Source organism: Mustela putorius, unplaced genomic scaffold (assembly GCF_011764305.1).
Source record: "Mustela putorius furo isolate JIRA1106 unplaced genomic scaffold, ASM1176430v1.1 tig00000139_pilon_pilon_pilon, whole genome shotgun sequence".
NCBI lineage: Eukaryota > Metazoa > Chordata > Mammalia > Carnivora > Mustelidae > Mustela > Mustela putorius.
This window is the reverse complement of record NW_025421293.1, coordinates 6,449,522-6,468,589: the sequence shown is the minus strand read 5'-3', so window position 1 is coordinate 6,468,589 and position 19,068 is coordinate 6,449,522. Positions and strand designations below refer to the sequence as shown.

Below are 19,068 nucleotides of genomic sequence, written 5' to 3'. Positions count from 1 at the left end.
ATTCTTGGTAGAGAAAAGATTTAAATAATAGAGAAGAAAGAGGAAAAGTCCTACAAAAAAAATAATGGGAGAGTTTCTGTTACTTTCCAAGAGGCCTGAGTTATGACACAGACCCCAGAAGACATAACTGAAAAGACTGGAAAATCTGCCTACGGAAAACTCAAAGCCTGTTGTGTGACAAAGACCTACAGGCAGTCAAAAGACCAATGGGAGATATTTGCTATTATTAAGTGTCGAAGGACACGTTTTGCTCATAAGGATACCCACTAACTAGTGAGAAAAAAAAATCAACAAAAATGGACAAAAGATACAAATGATCAGTGCACAGAAAAAAAGAAATACAAATGGCTTTTAACCCTACGAAGAGATTTCCAACCCCACACGTTAAAGAAACGCAAATCAAAACTCGAGCTGGGAAACTTTCTTCCCCTATGACGATGACAAACCCGAAGCTTGATGACACACCGCTGGTGCAGGTGTGGGGAAACGTGCTGGCATTTCTTGTTGCTACACCCGAATGTGAATATCACTCAGCTATTTAAAAAAAAAAAAAAAAGGAAATGAGGAAGCTCATTGCTGAGATGAGTTGACAAAAGGAAAGGGAAGTAATGACAGCACTTGTAGAAAGCTACTGTTTTTAGAAAACATCCTAGCGGGGAGGAAAGTGGAGGAAGGATGTACAGACTGTGTATAGATTTGGTTGAACTCCCACTGCCTCTCTTGAGAGACGAGAAGGTGCTAACACCGGTTGTCTCGAGGGGAGACTAGGAAAATTGGGATGGAGCGGCGGGTAATGAAGGAGGTATCTTTGACACATTGTGCCTTGCGAATGTTCACTTACCTGAAGTTGAATACCTAAACACTTAAAAAAATAAATAACCAAACAATCCATTCTCTGGCAGAAGAACCAATTCTATTGACTACACACTTCATTTTTCTGAAATCAAAATCAGACACAGGTGGGTTACAGATAACGAGTTTCCTGTCAGTTCCCCACCATTTCTCCTTTATCTTCTTCACTGCCCAGAAAGAATCACCTTTTACCTTGCTGAGCACTTTATTCTGGTCCTTCCTTCCACGCTGGTAAAGAAATGCCTTTGTGGCTGGCTGTTGTCCTACATTTTATGTGCTACCTCTTGAGTCCGGCTAACGGTGGGGGAGGTCATTAAAACCGCAGCTTGGCTCCCGTGCTCACACAGTTCAACATGATTGTGTATATTTCTACTTGACCTTCTACTTGGCCTCCTCCGTCGATCCACGGCAGGCACATTATCAGCATCCTTGTCCATCTCTTTGCTCTGTGCCCCCACCTCTGCTTCCCACCGTTAGCTGCCCGACCTAGTTTTTTGCCCTGTCGATGGCTCAGGTCACACGTGGGGTTTCCGGTCGACAAGCCGCACTGACGCCATTGTAACATTGGCAGAGTGTGCACAGAGGAGCCAAATCATCCCTACGGGGCTCTTCTTGTACAGCTGTAGTTTCCCCCACCCCTGACCCTGGCATGGTTTAAAAGAAACAGATTCCCAATCTCACCCTGGAAGTGGTTTATCAAACTTTTTCCAGATACCGCTTTCAGGGTTCTCGGACAAACCCCGCTGCTCCCATCCAGATAGGTCACTGTCAAGGATGAGGTCTGAAATACTGTTTCCGTTCTCACAGCAGGTGCGCAAAGTGTGTGGGGCGGACGGATCGCCTCGGTCCGGAATGCAAGGGCATTCAAAAGCTGGCCCTGACTCATCTTTCAAGCTTTATCTTCATAATTTTCCTCCAAAAACTCTTTACTTCCAGCAAGATTGGACAAATTCTGGTACATTCTGTAAATTTTAATCGTAGCCTCTGAGCTCTCAAGAATGTCATTTTTTTTTTCATGTGTTTTATGTCCCTTAAGGGTTCATCAACAATGTGTGGTCTTCAAAGGAAGTGATGAGGGGCTAGTGGGGTGCCTTTCTCGGCTGTAGGCAGTCCAGTCCTACACCTGCCCCGAATAAGATTCTCTCAAATGTGAACCACGTCAAAGCTCATTGCACCCGCGACAGACAAAGCGTCTGTCCCTGGGAGCAGCTGTTAAACATGTAGCATCCCACAAAGCTCGTCTTACCTTCTATCAGTACCTTTTGATCTCCGTGATCCCTTGGAGTCTTCCCTTGTCCTATACCTGAACATTTACTTAGCACTTGCGATGCGCTCCCGCTTGCTGTGGGATAGAGGGGACTAACCATTGTTTACTGAGTACCAAATAGATCCCAAGCACTGTGCTTAAAATTCTATACACGTTAGTGCAAATCTTCTCAAAAGTATCCCTTTTTGGGGTGCCTGGGTGGCTCATTGGCCCAGGTCATGGTCTCAGGGTCCTGGGATCGAACCCCGCATCGGGCTCGCTGTTCAGCAGGGAGACTGCTTCCCCCTCTCTCCCTGCCTGCCTCTCTGCCTACTTGTGATCTCTGTCTGTCAAATAAATAAATAAAATCTTTAAAAAAAAAAAGTATCCCTTTTTATCTCCACTTGACAGAGGAGTAGACAAAGGCTCAGAGCACGAAGGGATTTGTCCCAAGTTCCCTGAGATCCTACAACTAGGAAGTGTACACTGTGATAAGCCTGGTGCCCATCAGCAAGCTTGTCAAGTCTGTTCAAACCCTTTTCACCGCCCTCCATCCCTGGGAGTGCCAGGCCTGGCTCCCCTGGGGCAACCACTCAGCCCTGGAAGTCTATGTTCAGCTCTCAACTTTGGAGGGAAACCCTTCCCCATGCTGGTGCGGGCTCCCCGCCCTTGCACCCAGGGCAGCCCCTTCTCCTGAGGGCTCCAGACTTAACCTCTAAGTCAGGAGTGTCCCAGCAGCCTGATTCTAACCCACTCCCTCTGACTCAGGTCTCCTCCTACATGGGCACACAGACTTGTAAAGAATCTCCAAGGTCATGCCTTGCAAGCTCTTGTCTCGAGCAGGAACTCCCTCCAAGCGTGCCTGAAAGGGGCTGGCCTGTCCTCTTATAAGAAAAAGAGGATCCCAGATTGGAGAAGTTGGGTTGACATCCCCCACAGATGCAGAGGGATGAGGCTGGTAAACTTGGAGCCTCCTCTATGCCCAAACACACTCAGGGTCACACCAGCTCTCCAGCGGGATGTCTGAAATGCCACCAGGGGCCCTCCAAGTCTTTATTAGGCATTTCTCTGGCCCTTTTCCACTGGGAGGCTTCCAGGCGTGTGCAGGGGAAATGGTTTTGTCGATTTCCTGATGCCTCCAGGGCCAGGGCAGTCCCCAAAGCACAGAGGTACAGAACCCCCATCAGGAGATAAAGACGCAAATTCTGCTTTGACTGTGATGTGTGAGGAGTCTCTTTATGTCCCTTCCTGGACAAGAAATCAGTTTCCGGGGCACCTGGGTGGCTCAGTGGATTAAGCCGCTGCCTTCGGCTCAGGTCATGATCTCAGTGTCCTGGGATCGAGCCCCGCATTGGGCTCTCTGCTCAGCCTGCCTCTCTGTCTCTGCCTGCCTCTCTGCCTACTTGTGATCTCTCTCTCTGTCAAATAAAATAAATAAAATCGTTTAAAAAAAACGTTAAAAAAAAAAAAAGAAATCAGTTTCCTTCTCAGCAAAATGGCGGGGGGGGGGCTCCCCCCAAACTCACACCTGAGCTTGTCCCTAGGAGGACTCTGGACTTCCCGAAGCTCTTTGATAAGCACGTGGTCTTCTCCCTACTTTTTCAGGTGAGGGATCTGAGACATGGAATTGTATCCTCTGCCCCCTCTGCCTGGTGCACCCCAAAGTCAGTTTTTTCTGCACAGAGACGGTAGGCTTCTCTGCCTGAGTCCCTTTTCCATAGGGCTCCAGACCTAATTCCTTTCAGAGGTCAGGGACGCCTGGCTCGGCCTGCCCAAAGCCTCCTAGCTCTCAGGTGTCCTGTCTGGTCCTGAGCCAGGTCCTTTTTGGAACAAGCACAGGGCCTGGCCACTGGGCTGAATGTCCCAGGTGTGTGTAGCCAGCTGGCTGCGGGGTGACCTGGCCAACTGGGGACAAGTGTGGCTCTGCTGTGTGGACACAGTGCTATGAGGGCAGGACAAACTGTTCCTAGAGAAAGCTGGAGGCAGCTGGGGCACTGGGCCAAATAAATCCCTGAAACCTGGACCCTACAGGGGAAAGCACGGGCCCTGGATGTCTCAGAGGCCGGTGAGTGGGCTGTCTCCATCAGAATCATCACGGGGCTGTCCACCGGTTCAGTGCCCATTCCTAGGGCAGCCCTACCCCAGCCACTAGAGCAGGATCTCTGGAGGCACGGCAGAAATTGAAGTTTTAAATAACCTTTGTTCTTAGCCACCTGGGAATAGGAGAACCGCTGCCTGATTGGGTTAACTCGGCCCCGGAACTGGGGGGTGTCCAAAGTCTGGCTCAGAAAGAGCCAAACACAAAACCAGATTGAGAAGGCAGAGCTGGGGGTTTGCTAGGAAGAGTGAAGCCCAAATGATGACCGGCCTGCCTCCCTGAGGTGTTCAAAACATTCCCCCAGACCTTCCTCCCAGCCTCCCTGCCCCTCCCCCACACTGGGGCCCCCTCTTCACCACATCCCAAGTCCCACGATTTCAAAGAGGCAGCCCTGAAATGAAGGAACGGACGGTCTTTGGCAACAGCAGATGGGGCTTCCAATCTGGACACCGCCAAGGCCCCACAGGCTGTGTGACCTTGGACAGATCCCAGGGGGCCCTTGCAACGTGGCCCCTTGGGGTCTGGGTGAGGAACGCAGGTTCCTGTGTGTAAAGGCCAAATGCATGGTCGTTCTCCAGGGCCATGATTCCTTCCTCTTTCTGACTCCCCACCCGGGCCCCCCCTCACCCTCCCTTTGTTCCTCTCTCGGTTATGCAACTGAAGGTAAATCCTTTGTGGGTTCCTCTGCAGCTAGAGCTGAGGGGCTGGCATCTGGCCACAGCAGAGCAAACAGGAGGGGGGCCCTGTAAGGGGAGGCTTTGAAAACCACACTGTCCACATTCTTGTCCACGTGCGGCTAGACCACAGATCTTGGCCCTCTTTCCCCCAATATTGCAAAAAGGCCCGTGATTATGTTCCCCAAACCGTCTGGCGGCGGCCAGCTGCTATCGTGAGAACCAGCTCCCATGGACAACCATTTGGGAAAGGCCTCTAAGGACGAGCCTGCTTGGCTTCTGTACACTCGTGGTTCAAACCGTCACACGCGGAGAGTGTCTACCCATGCCCGCCCCGAGCAGCCACTTCACAGAAACCAAAGCGGCTTAGAGCTGGTCCCTGGCCCTGAGGGGCTGGTGACTGATGTCCTGGCCAACTCCCCATTGAGAACCCACGAGTAGTTCCGCGATTCTCCAAGTGTGGTCCCCAACCCGGGATCATCGGCCCACCTGGGAATTTGTTAACAATGCCCGATTTTGGACCCCTTCCCCAGTCCACTGAGTCAGAAACCCCGGGGGGAGAGGGGACCCTGAACTCTGTGTGTCAAGGAAAGCCCCCCTCTTCCAAGAGATGCTGTTGTAGGTCGCAGATCTCGTTAAAACCTCACACAATCCCAAAAGAGGACTACTACTGTGTCCAGGAAAAGAGGCTCTGACCTGGTCTGGGGTGTGGGCGAGCTCGCAGTGCAGGAAGGGTCGGACTCTTGGGTCCCCCCTGGCGTCACAGTCTACCTCTGCAGCATCTGTGTTACGAAAAACTTCTTCCTGGGTCCCACCTGGAGAAGCCCAGGCCCCCGGAGGTATCTCACACCTCATTCAGCAGGGGTAGAGGCTGAGCGAGGCCTGAGCATCAAGGTAGGAGCGCCGGCTCTCAGAAGGCAAGAGCCTCACCATGGGGACAGAGAAGAGCCGGGAGGAAGGGGTGAGCAGCCCCGGTGACAGCGACTTGCCCCAAATGTAGCAACAACACTGAGCTGACATAAGGTCCCCGAGTTGAGGCCATCACGGCTTCCAAGCCTCTTCTGCCCAAACCCCACCCTGAGAACTTTTCTCCTGTGCTCACTTACCTCTATGATCAACTGGTCCCTTTCCGTGCACCTGCCGGAAATGGAAACTCTCAGGGTCCCCTCTTAAACCCACAGCATCTGCCCGAACACCACCCCCAATACGGAATCACTTCTTCAACTAATGGCTCTAAGGTTCTTTTTTGCATCCATGCTGCGACTGAGCACTCACTGCCTTTTCGGGCCACCCATGCGTCTACGAAATCTCCGACAGGCTTGAGTTCCCTTGGAACGAGCCGACGTACCTCTATCCCCGTGTCGCTTCTACCTTTCATAAGAGGAGTTAATCTAATCCCCTCCAACAGAGATTACAGGCTTATTTCAAAGTCTGATTGATATGAGGTAAGAATACTATGCCATTGGGTTCCCATGAACCTACCACCCACCTCTGCACAGGAACGAAGCAGGTGAAACATACCAACCCATCACTTCGAGGACAGTAGGAACAAGACTGGACTGGGCGTAGGGAGGGGCAGGAGGAAGGCCAGCAGGAGGTGGAAGGAAAAACAGCCACCATCCCGTCACCTACCCCCTGAGCGACCCTGGCAGGACTGGAGGAGGTCTTGCAGGGCCTGATGCATACTGGGGCCCCTTCAAGAGAAAGGATGCGATATTACCGATACAAACACCCGAAGCTTGTCCCATTTGGAGAAATAAAGTCACAGACGGATGGCCTGTAATGACGGGAAAGCTAGAACTCACGCTCGGTGTCTTTCCGCAATGATTTTCAGGTGGATTCTTTCTTTCGGCAAGTGGGGATCGTGGGTAGGTGGTCCCCATGTCCTGGCCTATTTTCTCATCTGTAAAACAGGTCTGGGCCCACCTGCTTTCCAAAGCTCAGCACTTTGTACGTGGGAGGCCCCCAACCATAGCTTCCCTGGAGAACCAGTAAGTTCGGAGGACTAGCGCTCTAGTAAAAGACAGTAATCGACCCCTTGACACCAATCACTATGCTGGTTTTCAGATTATTTTTCAAAAAAACTTCTTCCCAGGTGGTCGTCCCTTAGTGCATTTCTGAGGAAGAGGCTTTGCCCCGAATTGGGACCCTGAGAGACTCCCCCACCCCCAACCCCCTCTCCCCACAGAGGCAGCTCCCCCATGGCCTGTGAGAAACCCTTTGCCTTTGGGGGGCTCATGCCCCACAAGGAAGGAAACCCGATCTGGCCCCTCCTGGAGATCCGATGGGCCAATAATAGGATTACTTGAATCATTTTGGCAACGTTGGATCTGCCAAAGCTGCCAAGAGGAAAAGACGCTGTTGCTCAGGAAAGAGAAAACAATCGTGACCTCGTTGCCCAGAGCGTGTTTTGCAAGAAAGCTTCATGTTTAGCAGGAGGAGGAAGGAGCCCTAGAAACTCCCTCCTCGCTCCCGGCCCAAGCCAGGAGCCTTGGGCTGCCCAGTTCCAGAGAGCTGCCGACCCAGCTGCAACATGGGGGCCGTCGAGCCTACCAGGCTGCAGGCAGCAACCCCGTCTGCCTGTAGAGGGGACTCAGCCTCTCCCCCGCCCCTTCCCAGGTCCCCTAAGGCGGTGGTTTCCAAACTTCAGGAGGCAGAACAATCCCCATTCACCCTGCCAGGGGGACCATTCAAGGGGCCAGGGATCTGCCTTACATTTTCACTCCCTGGGGAGCCCAGGAAGCACAGAGCTGGAAAAATGAAGGCTCGTTTCCCAGGAACTCCGCCTGAGAGCTTGCATAAGGCCGGCACCCTTCTGGCTCCCCCAGGCCCGCTGGAAGCACGGAACAAACACTGTCCTTGACACGCGGGCCGCACAGCCTTGTGTGGCCAGCCTTCAGGAGGCAGAGAAGATGACCATGGAAAAAGGCCCTGGAAAATTCCTCAGAGTCACCCGTCTCTGGGCTGGGGACTCAGGGCCAGAAATTGGAAATGGCTGAAGGACAGGACGAGGGTAGCGGCGGGTGAGGCCGAGGTGGCGGCAGGAATGGGAGCACGTCACCCCGTCCTCCCTCTGACTTGGAGCGGAGGGCGTCAGCCCAGAGGAAACTTCCAGACCATCCCGTGACACCTCCTCATTTTAGAGATGCGACAACTCAGCCCAGAGAGGTCGAAGCTTCTGCCCGAGGTCACACAATCAATCAGTCGGCAGGGCTGGGACTAGAGCCCTCGGTTCAGTATCTCTGTCCAGAACTTGCCCCACGGTAGTGCCAGGCCCGGGTGCAGGTCGGAGACGGGCCCCACACAAGCTCCTTCCTCCCCTCCACGGCCAGCTTGGGACAGACAGAGGACACGGAAGAGCCCCTCCAGCTACCCTGACTCCTCACACAGGCTCCTCCAGGCCATTCTGCCCGCCCCCAGTTGCCTCGGTACCACGGGTCCAGTCGTCCCATCAATTATGCACAGCCTGCACCTGGCCCTCCACGGGATCCAGCCTCCCCTCGGAGGGGTGAGGAGTGCTGCCACCTGTTAGCACTTGGCGCCCAGTCCCCTAACCCCCAGCATCCTGCCCTGCACCCACCTGGGCCGCGAGGGGTGGGGGTGTCCTCGGCAGGGCGGATCAGCAGGGTCAGGTCCTATGTGGGCACCGGCCTGCCTTCCCCAGACTCAAGCCCCATAGTGGCCTTTTATGGGGCCCAGGGGCGTGGTGTGAGGGATTAGTCCCAGGGTATCTGTGTCTAAGAAATGTCCCCACCCTAAGGACCCCTGCTGGGCACTGAAAACATCAGGCTGAGCCTAGAGCTGGTTCCCTGGCCAGGCCCTTCCCCCTCACAAAACAGCACAGAGCCGCAGGCTTACTGTGCACCTGCGAACAGGGCCCTGGAGAGTTCGCGCTGGAGAGCCTCAGACCCCCGCATCGGGAGTCAGGTATGACGATTCCCACCCACTCTGGGACCTTGAACGAGTTATGCCACCCCCAAAACCTCAGTTCCTTTATCCCTAAGCTAGCAATAGTTATAATAACTCACCTCAAAGCATTGGCACGAGACCCAGCATGTAGGGACTCAGTCACTGCTGGACGATTAGGACAGCGAGGTGTCTGCAGACTGGTCCAAACAGACCTCAGCTGCCTTGTTTCCTCAACGCATCACCTTGCGTGGGCTGGAGAGACGGGGGCGGCCAGTCATGGGGCTGAGTGCCCTACCTGGGAGTCTGTGTCCACTGGGGAGCCAACGAAGGTTGTAGGTAACATGTACACCCTGGATCAGAGGATCCTGGGTGCTCAGGACAGAAGCGAGGAGGATTTTCCCTGGCTAGGGCCAGTGAGGGGGGATTGGGGACCTGGCATCATAGAGGCCCAATGATGGGCCTTGGTGACAAAGGAGAGAGCAAGGGAGAAGGAAGAAGGGAAGGTTCTGGCATAAGAGGGAGGAGAGGTAAGTCCTGGGCCAGAGGACTGTGGCCACCAGTCTCCAGGCTGGTCCCCCATGATCCTGCCTCTGGCTACCCCATGCCGTATCAGGACTGGCCTCTGTGACGGCTAGCATCCACAGAAAGGATGACATGTGACCCAAAGCTAGGTCCCCAAAGACTTCTGCATCACTCTCTTTTTGGGGACCAGCTCTGGGGAAAAGCCAGCCTCATGAAGAGACCCCAAGTCTTAAGACAGGCACTGGGCTCTCCCGGCAGTGGCCATGGGAGCCAGCAATCATGGAAACAGACCCTCTGGCCCCAGTCACCTCCCTGGGTGACACTGGCAGTCCCAGCTGTAACCCAGCTGTGAGGAGAGCCATCTGGAGAAGGTGCTCCCAATTCTTCTGACCTACAGCAACTGCAGGGTAATATATATCTGGTTTTTCAGGCTGCTGGGATCTGGGATCCCTTGTTATACGGCAAGAGACAGCTCACGCAGGCACCAAGAGCTCCGTGATCTTGCTCCCCTGCTGTCCCTCCCTAGAGTAGGGAAGGTTATCATTACCACGATGTGGGGTGCCCCCCAGCCTTGTGACCCACACCTTTGTCTACCTCTCTTTGCGGCTCACAGAGCGTTTTCACACAGACAAACTTGTTGCGACACACCGCAGGAGGTGATTATAATCCCTGTCTTACATGGGGGGAAGCTGAGGCACAGTGAGGACTGGGGTGACTTGCACAAGGTGATACAGCTTGTCAGTGGCAGGGCCTGGGGCCTGAGTGCCTGGGTGCCAAGGCCGGAGAGCCCGACCACAGACAGGAGCCTGTGCCCGGGGGGCTACTCTGGCCTCCTGGCCAGCCAACGGCCAACGTGCCCCATGGGGATCTCTCCAGAGTCGGGAATGTCTCTAGGCTGTGGCCCTCTGGAGATGGTTCTAGAGCTGGGCAGGTTAAAGATTCATGGCGTGGCCTTTGCGGTGACCTTACAAGGCCACCTGGGGTCAGATGACACCCCTGTTTTAGGTGGCTATTCAGGGAACCCAGCTTCCTCTTCTTTCTGGAGCTCGTGTCCCGGCCTAGGAGTCCCTGACGGCAGGGAGCAGGGGGCCAATCCCATGGTTGAAGAGCTGTGTGCAGTGAAATGGTTAGAAAGGGAGCCCGGGGTGTGCTCACTTGGTGCTGAAGGAAGCAGGCACGGCACCCTTGCCTTGGCCTCATGCTCCTCATTCCCTTTTCCAGAGCATTCCATGCCATGCCAGGTGGGGGGCAGAGGACAGGAGGTTCCGGGGGCTGGCTCTGTGGAAAGACTTCATCCATACAAAGTCAGTAGCTGGGAGGTAGTTTCCACAAGGAAGAAAGCAGGGGAGGAGGTGACAAATCACAGGGCGCTCTTCTAGATACGGGGCATCTCCCCAGGGTTCATTAAGACTCTGCCTTTACCAGCCACGTCACAGCCTTCCTTGAGCCTCAGTATGCTCATCTGTAAGATGGTCCCAGGGTGGGATGACAGGCTCAGGATCGCCGAAAGCCCTGAGACCGGGCTCCCAGCCCCCGGAGAGGGCCGGCACGGTTACGTAACACCGCCCAGAGCCTCCCAGGGTGAGCGGCAACCTGAGCTCCAGCCGCCATCTCCCTGCAGCCCACGGCAACCTGACTCCTGCCAGACTCTGGTTCTCAGGAAAGCTGACCCTCTTCCAGGTGCAGAAGCCTCCAGGAGGGCCCAGCGCCCTTGGGGAAGGAGGGGCCCAGGGCCTTCGAGGGAGGGACTGCCGCAGGAGGGCTCGAGGCTGGACTCCAGGCAGGCAGGGACACCTCAAACCTCCCAGAGGGCCTGCGGACACCAGGACGGACTGAGCTGTAGTGGCTCCAGAGGCCTGGGTGGGAGCCGCCTCCAGGGGACGCAGTCTCTGGGCCGAAAGGGAGGCTGGTGTGTGGGACTTTCCTCTGTGCCCCGTGCAGCTGCGGGACAGGCTTGTTTCCTCTTGGGACCAGGGGGGGATTGGAGGGTCTTTCTGGCACAGCCATCAGGGCCCCTAGGCCGAGCCAGCCTGCACAAGGGGCTTTCCCACCGGAAGAATGTTCCAGTAGGTGAGTCACTGTGCTGTGTCACCTGCACCTTCGAACTTGTCCTCCTGTTCCCACGTTGAACACGCACACAGGGACACAGCCACTTCGGACGTCCCTAGGCTGCCACACTCACACGAACGCTCTTTCCCTGCCCAGGATGGGGTGACCCCAGGGAAGAAAGACCGATGGGGTGCTGGTACTGGGAACCACCGCCCTCCCCCTACCCAGGCCCCAGGAGAGGCTCCCTCTTTGAATCCCAGGTAAGAAGGGAAACCAGATTAGCGGGATTTGACACCTGCGGTTGGGGCCAGCTGTCTTCCCTTACAGGACAGGGAGGGACTTGGGCTCTGTGGGCTCCCAGCACTCATGGCCATGGTGACAGAGAGCTTCACCCTGCCCCCACCCCCCATCCCCAGCAGCAGAGCCCTCCGGATCTCTCTAGGACAGCAGGGACAGGGAGTTTGGGGCAGGTGGGACCGGGGCTTTGGCCTTACGTCCAGGACAGTCAGACCACCTCTGAGGCCAGGTGACCCTTCTGTGCACCCAGAGCCCTGAGACTTAGAGAGGGGCCACACCTGGGCGTGGAGACCAACAAAAAACAAACAGGAGGATCAAGGGTTTTAGATTTCTTCTCTGCCAACCACAGGAACGCCCCTGGCTGGCCCAACCCACGGGACACCCAGAGAGAGCTGTTTCCCCCTTTGGCAAAGATTTCAGGCCTGTGGTTGGACCTTGTTCTGTCCCTAAACACCCTCCCTCCGAGGGTTCCCGGAGCCCTGGGTGCACCGAGGCAGCCTCAGTCCGCTCTATCGCTCGGTGGATTTGTGTGTCTCCCCTCGGACCCCAGCACCGTAAAACAAGTAGGGAAGGGTCCCAGGGGTCTCCTCTACCTGCAGCATTAAATCCAGGCCCTTAGTTGGAGCCCAAGAACCCTTCCCACTTGGCCTCTCCACGACCACATGCCCCTGCGGACCCTTTCTGGTCCAGCCAGGCTGAACACCCCCACCCTGACACACGCTCGTCCCTCGTCCCGGAACACCCTTCTCTTCAGTCGATTTTGGGGAGGTCTGCTCTGCCCCCCTCCCCCTGCCTGGGCCAGGTTCAGGGATCACCTCCTCTGGGACGCCTCCTGTGGGTCCTGCAGGGCTGGCTGTCCACTTCTCCGCGCTCTGCACAACGTGGGCAGACGTCTCTCCCGGAGCCTCCCGGGGCTGCCGTGGGTTCTTTCTCCCTCACCGGAACCCACTGGGACCAAGCCCTGCCGTCTTTGCATCCCCAGCGCGTGGGATGAGGCCCAAGAGATAGCAGGTGCTCAGGTGCTATTTGGTGAGAGAAGGAAGGAAGGAAGGAAGGAGAAGGGGAGTGGGGAGGGGGGTAGGTAGGGAGAGGCGAAAGGGTCAGGATGGCCACTGCCAGGGCTCAGGCTCCGAGCATCTATGATCCTTGGCCAGGCGGGCTCAGAGCACCAAGCCATCAGCAGGAGCAGAGCCTCCTAAGCCATATGCGATTCCCAGGGCAATAAGCACTGACTGAGCGCCTGCTGTATACTTCACGCCCCACCATTCTGTCCCATCCTGAGCGCATCCCCGGCCTCCTGCTCTTGTTCCTCCGTCTCCCTGGAACATTCTTCCCCCTGACCCTCTGGTGGCTGCTCCTCAGATTCCTTCAGGTCCCAGCAGAGATGGGGCCTCCTCCAGGAGGCCTTCTCTGATCTACAGTTGCCATTCTCTGTGTCGTCACCCAGCTTTGATGCCCGGGCGCTGTGCTATCACTAGTTCAAGGTTTCTTGTTTGTCTGTTTGCTGATTAGCTTTCCCTCCCTGGCCACACACACACACACACACACACGCACATCCTTAAGCTCCTTGAAGGTAAGCGGACATTGGCCCCCTCTCTCCTGCCACATCCCCACGCCTGGAATGGTGCCTGGTACACAGTAGGTGTTCAGCAGATGTTCAGTGAATGAGTGGACGCAGGCTTTGCCAGGTGGTCCCGTCCTTCAGGAGATCACGGGGACAAATGGACAGACACCTATCTGGAGACGGCCACCATGAATGGCCCAGTTTGTCACAGCTGCCAGAGCCTTTCTGCCCCCAGCAGGGGCTGTTTGTTGAATGCACAGCCCAGCAGGCATCTCTGTCCCGGCCTCTCATGCTGACGGCCTCCTATTTCTCCTCTGCCGGTAGGGGGACAGAAGGTCAGACAGGAGCAGTACCCCGCCTGCAAGCTGAACTCTAGAAAGAACCATTTTTCACCCCCTCCCCTTCATTTGCATCGATAATCTCCCTCCAGCGGGGCAGGCACAAAGCTCTCTCTTTCCAGACAAAGCTCTCTCTTTCCAGACGAGGACCTGAGGCTCAGAGAAGCCCAATGACTTGCCCCTGTAGCCAGGGAGAGCAGATGGAGCCTCGCCCCCCCCCCGCCCCCCACCCCCCTGCCTCCTGATCAGAGAGCCTCCCTTGGGCCTTAATGGCACCAGTCCTCAGGATGGGGTCTGAAGACGCAGCAGGGGCCGGGTCCTACCATCATCTCTGCCTGCACACCCCTGGGGAATTACACAATCAGACCTAAGTGGCAAAACCTCCTCTCCCCACCCCTGCCCGGAGACCACCTTTCTCTTCCAGCCTTCCCATTCCCCGCAGGCTGCCAGTCACCCAAGCTCAAAATGTCACTTCTCTTCCGCTTCCCCTTCTCCTCTTCCTCCCGCCATGAGAGGCTGCTTCGGAGCCAAGCAGGGAGGTGGCCAGGGCTGGGGTGAGGGCCTGGGGTGTCAGCTTGGGGAGGCTCCTGGGGTTCTGTGCAGGACGGGGATGGGCCGAATGCAGGCGCCTGGGGAGCCTGTTTTCGTCTCCCAACACTGCTGTAACAAATCACCCCGGGCTGGCTTCACGTAGCAGAAATGTTTTGTCTCATCATTCTGAAGGTCAGAAGCCCCAAATTGAGGCACTGACAGGGCCGTGCAACCTCTGAAGGCTCTAGGAAGGAATCTGTCCCTTGCCTCTTCTTGGCTTCTGGAGCCTTCCAGAAATCCTGGGTGTTCCTTGGCTTGTAGACTCGTCCTCCAATCTCTGCCTCTGTCTTCACAGGGCTGCCCCTTCCCTGAGTCTCTGGGTCCCTGTGTCCCCATGTACGCTTCTTACAAGGATGCCAGTGACCAGATTTAGGACCCGCCGTACTCCAGTGTGACCTGTCTTAACTAAGTGACATCTGCAAGGACCTTACTTCCAAAGAAGATCACGTTCACAGGGACCAGGGTTGGGTCTTCAACATATTTTTCTGAGGAACATGGTTCAGTCCACAGCACTAACTGAGGGGTGCTGGGGGCTGGGCACGATTGAATCTGGGCCAGGAGGCTGCACTGATGGGGTGGGGGGAGACTGAAGCGCGCGCCCTGGGGAGGGGACTCTTGCCTCGGTGGTGGGTGGGCTGCTGTGGTCTCATGTGCAGGGGGCCACCCTGTGCTCCCCAACATCCTGGTCTGCTTCTTCCTGGGTGAGGCCTGGGCTCTGCGGAGGGTATGGGGGTGTGGCCCTGCATGGGGCAGGGGGCAGGACCAGGGTCTAGGGAAGAGAATGTTTCTCTTGTGCCCTTATGGCCTCTGCCGAAATCTCTCTTCAGGAGCCTGAGTGGAGGTGGGGCTGGTCTCTGCGAGGGGCCAGGATTACGGGAGTGGGGGGCAGCAGAGGGCAGTCCCATCCGGGCTCAGGAGGGGCCCTCTCTGCTCACTGCTCCCCAGGGAGATCCCAGGGTGCAGTTCGGCCAGGGCCTGGCCCAGCCTGGTGGGAGAAGGGGTCCCTCCGCAGAGTCCCCCTCCCCCCAAAGGGTTTGGAGTGCTCCCCCACACCAATGCCACTGCCCGCCACAGCGGGTGGGTCTGTTGGAAGGGGGCCCTGGGATGCCCTGTGAGTACCAGGCCCCCGGTCTCTCTGCCTGGGCTCCTGGCGTCAACACACTCCAGCAGGCTCAAGAGAGTCCCCACCTGTGGTCCCGGCTGTCTGCCAGCCCACTCCTCCAACCAGCGACCAGAACAGCAGAACAGAGACAAGAGTCGGGGAACCTGGGTTCTCTGCTGGCCCCGTCACAGATTCACTGTGTGTCCTTAGCCAAAGAAGTTCCCCTTTCTGTGCCGTACATTTCTGGGCGCAGTGTGAGCTCTGGACCCGGGTCTTTGCCAGCGTCCCATTAGGGATGAAGCTCCAGGAGCCCGATTCACAGGAATGGGCCTCTGATGGTCGAATTCCGGGCAGTGCAAGAGAGGCACACGGAAGGGGAGGTTTGGGCCGGGAGGGCTTTCCTAGTGCCCTGCTCATCACAAGCCACAAGTGGCCGTGCCCATTTCTGAAGAGTTTGCTCATTTTCAGATGCTTCCTGCCGGTCGTCTGTTCAATTCGCACCAGTACCGGTACTGCTGGTCAGTCCCGGCAGCAGGGGGGTGGGGGAAAGGCGTGAGGGTGGTCGGAGAGAAGGCCGGGGAGATAGGCTAGGGTCAGATTGGGCAAGGCAGGGGGACGAAAGGGTTAGCGGGTCCCTACCCAGGAAGCAACGTGTATACAGTGTGTACTTGTGCACCGATGGGCTCGTGCGAGACTTTGTGCACGAACGGGTATGAATACGTCTAGGTATGCGCCTTAACCACATATGTGTGCACTTTGCAAACCAACCTGTTTGAACTGATGTGGGGGAGAGCCCAGGTATGTGAGTTCAAAATGCCGCGTCCGCTGAAGCGTGCCTGTGTAGGGTGTGTGCGCGCATGCACGTGCGTCTGCCCTTTGCGGTTCCCACCAACAGGTGCACCGGGGAAGCTGGAACCGTCCCAGCGCCCCCTCCTGGACAGCCAGCCTGGCCTTGGGCTCCTCGGCGGGGCTGTAGCTAGGCCCCCAGGAGAAGGAGTTTGAATATGGAGGCGGCCTTAGGAAGTGACTTGGCCATGGCTCAAGGGCAGGGTTGGGCGGGCAGCCCTTGGAGATCTTTCCTGGGGAGGGGCTCTAGGCTCACAAAGGGACCTTGCAGCAAGGTGTCCGGCGGCCTGTGCTCTGGAGATGGTGGGGTGGTTCCACAGGAGTCCAGCTCTGGGTCCAGGTTGGGGCCCTGCTTTTGCAGCTGGCATCTGTCCAGGTGTGGACTGGCACATCAGACTCGGGAAGCACCCTGGGATGGAGGCCTGGGGAGGGGCCCCTGTGGGTCTCAGGAGCCCCAGGTCCAGCACCCAGCTCGGAGGCCAGCTCCCCCTTCTCCCCCGCCCCCACCTCTCATGCTTGAGGTATCCTACAGCATTGTCCTGTTTCCCAGCCGACTCTGGGGATCCCCATCCCACCCTGTTCAGCAGGAGTGAGCGGGCACCTTCAGGCAGGGCAGGAGCACCAGGCTTCAGGTGGGAGAAGCGGAGTGATGTTTTGCGTTCTCGGCTCTTTCCATCTGTCCAGCCCCACTGCCGCGGCCTCAAGCAGGCTCTCACCATGTCCAGCTCTGGCTACTGCAACCATCTCTTGTCCACTGCCCTGTCGGCATCCATACTCACATGCTCCCCCCGGCCCTGGAGGGGGCTAGTGGAGCCTCACCTTCTGGTCTTCGCTGAGGGTGTAGCCCTCTGTCCGCCTGATGCCGGCCCTTGCTCAGTTACCTCTCAGGAGGATCTTCTCTGACTCCCCAGATGGGTTCCCGTCTGTCTCTCACTCCAGGTCTATAAATCACATCTCCCTTAACCAACTGTGAGTGCGTCAAAGGCAGGGCTGGTTCTTTTCCACCTTCAGGTCCCCAGAGCCTAACCCAGGCTTGGACCTCAGCAGTAGCTCTCAGCGTTCACACTTCCCTCAGTGTGTGAGGGAAGGAAGCCTCTCACAGCTCTCCGGTTAGCATTACCTGCAGATCTGAGGACAGAAGCCCGATCTGTTATCTGCAGATCTGAGATCCTCAGAGGACAGAGGCCAGCCAGGAGGGAAACTCCTGGACCCCCAGCCTCCAGAGCACGGCCCACTCCAGGGGACGTTTGTGGAGGCCGCCCCCTGCTGACCAAGCAGGGAAACTAGACAAGGTCTGGAAGCTTCTCTGGAGGCAGGGAGTCCTGCTTTGCCCAGGGATAGAAGAGGTCTCTAGTGAGCAGGGAATAATGGCTTTCCCTTAAGCTGAACGTGCTGTATTCTTCCTTTTCCTAACAATGGTCACAGTTAGTGTCTCCCTTCCTCCCTCTCCCCAAACAGAAGGGTGTGTGCTTGGGATCCAACTGGTTTCCAGCTCTCTAGACTGGTCTGGGGGCCTCCAACTAGTGCCCAAAGAGCATTGAGTTTCAAGTCCATGTTTGGCCATCGCTCCCAGCCCCGAGCTCCCCAAGGGCAGAGACCACCTGCTCATTTATCCACCCAGTAACTATCTACTGAGCACCTTCACCGGAGTCTCTAGTCCCAGCCCGAGCCTCAGCACAGCTTAATGCCCACGGACAGTGGGCGCCCCAGTGTTGCATTCAACAGGTAAAAGGGGAAGGGCTTGCGATCCGCTCCAGGCCCTAGAAAGTAAATCGTGCTTATTTTTTATTGTGGGGGAAATGCCCTCCTCTACCCTGGCTCCTGGCTGCCAGCGGAGAACTGCGGCCAAACCAGGGAAAGTTCCAGAAAACGCACAGACTTGGAATCAGAGCAGCCATTGCCGGGGGCTGCTGGCGGCTGCTCTGCTAGACCAGGTCTGCAGAAACCACGAGTAAAACAGGGGTGGAGATGGTTGCACTGAATGACCACGGAGGCCCCTCCCAGCCGTGTGACTCGGGGACCCAGGATGGGGCTCTCCAGCCCGACCATACCCATGGCCCATGGTGTCCATAAGCAGGCAGGCCAGAGGCAAGGGAAGTGACCCTGTCAGGCTGGGAGCAGATGGTCCCCTCACTTGCTTCTGGATACAGACCAGGACTGGAAAGTGTTGAGGCACACAGAGCAGCCTGTACGCACCTAGTGACCCTGAGGGACTGGTGCCCAGTGTGCTTGGAGAACAGATGCCCCAGGCTGGGCCCTGCCAGACTTGCTCGGGGACTACAGACGACTCTCAGCTGCCGTCGGGGCACCCAGCTCCCGGCCGGGGAATCCTACTTGATGGTCACTCCCCCATCCCCCTCACCCAGGGCAGGCCACCCAGGTGTGTGCCCGTCACCATCTGGCCCTCCCTGGGCTGGGAGCACCTGTGGGTGTGTCTTACTCACCTGTGATACTCAGGACCTACTAAAAAGCCAGCCCAGAGCTGGCCATCCAGCTTATGGAACAGACGAAGATCACACATCGTAAGGTCTATGACACCACCTGCGGCCAGTCTGCGGGCTTTCTTGGCCGCTTTGAGGAGCTCCAGCCGACGTCTGGTTGACCAGAAGTCATGCTTCTCAGGCCGGGCAGGTGCCTGTGGGCTCAGAAGCACATTCCTGTCCTCCATCTGCCCTGTGTCAGAGGGGCCGACCCTGCCAACTCCATTTCCTGGGCTAGTTTGCCAGTGGGCTCTGGCAGACCCGGTCCACGGGAAGCCGTGACGGTAGGTCAGACGGTAAATGAGACGACGGGCAGAGGGCCCGGCCTCTTCTCAGAGCCTCTGGCTTCATGACCAGGATGAGGTCATGCCACACAGCCCTCCTCGTGCGGTCCCAGCTTGGAGGTGCCCACTAGGGGGCAGCAGTGGTCCCCGCTGTTGCCAATCCCAGGGCTGTCCAAGCTTCCCGTTTCCCTCTTCAGCTACCCCAGCACCTGCGCC

The 19,068-nt window shown here is 56.8% G+C and overlaps 1 long non-coding RNA gene across 1 annotated transcript; it reads left to right on the top strand.

Annotated features, from left to right (window-relative positions):
- The first annotated feature begins 11,353 nt into the window (after positions 1-11,353).
- On the top strand, positions 11,354-15,709 carry LOC123390687. Its single transcript, XR_006605231.1, has 2 exons — positions 11,354-11,610; positions 14,436-15,709. It is a non-coding gene; the product is annotated as an uncharacterized LOC123390687 (long non-coding RNA).
- The last annotated feature ends 3,359 nt before the right edge of the window (positions 15,710-19,068 follow it).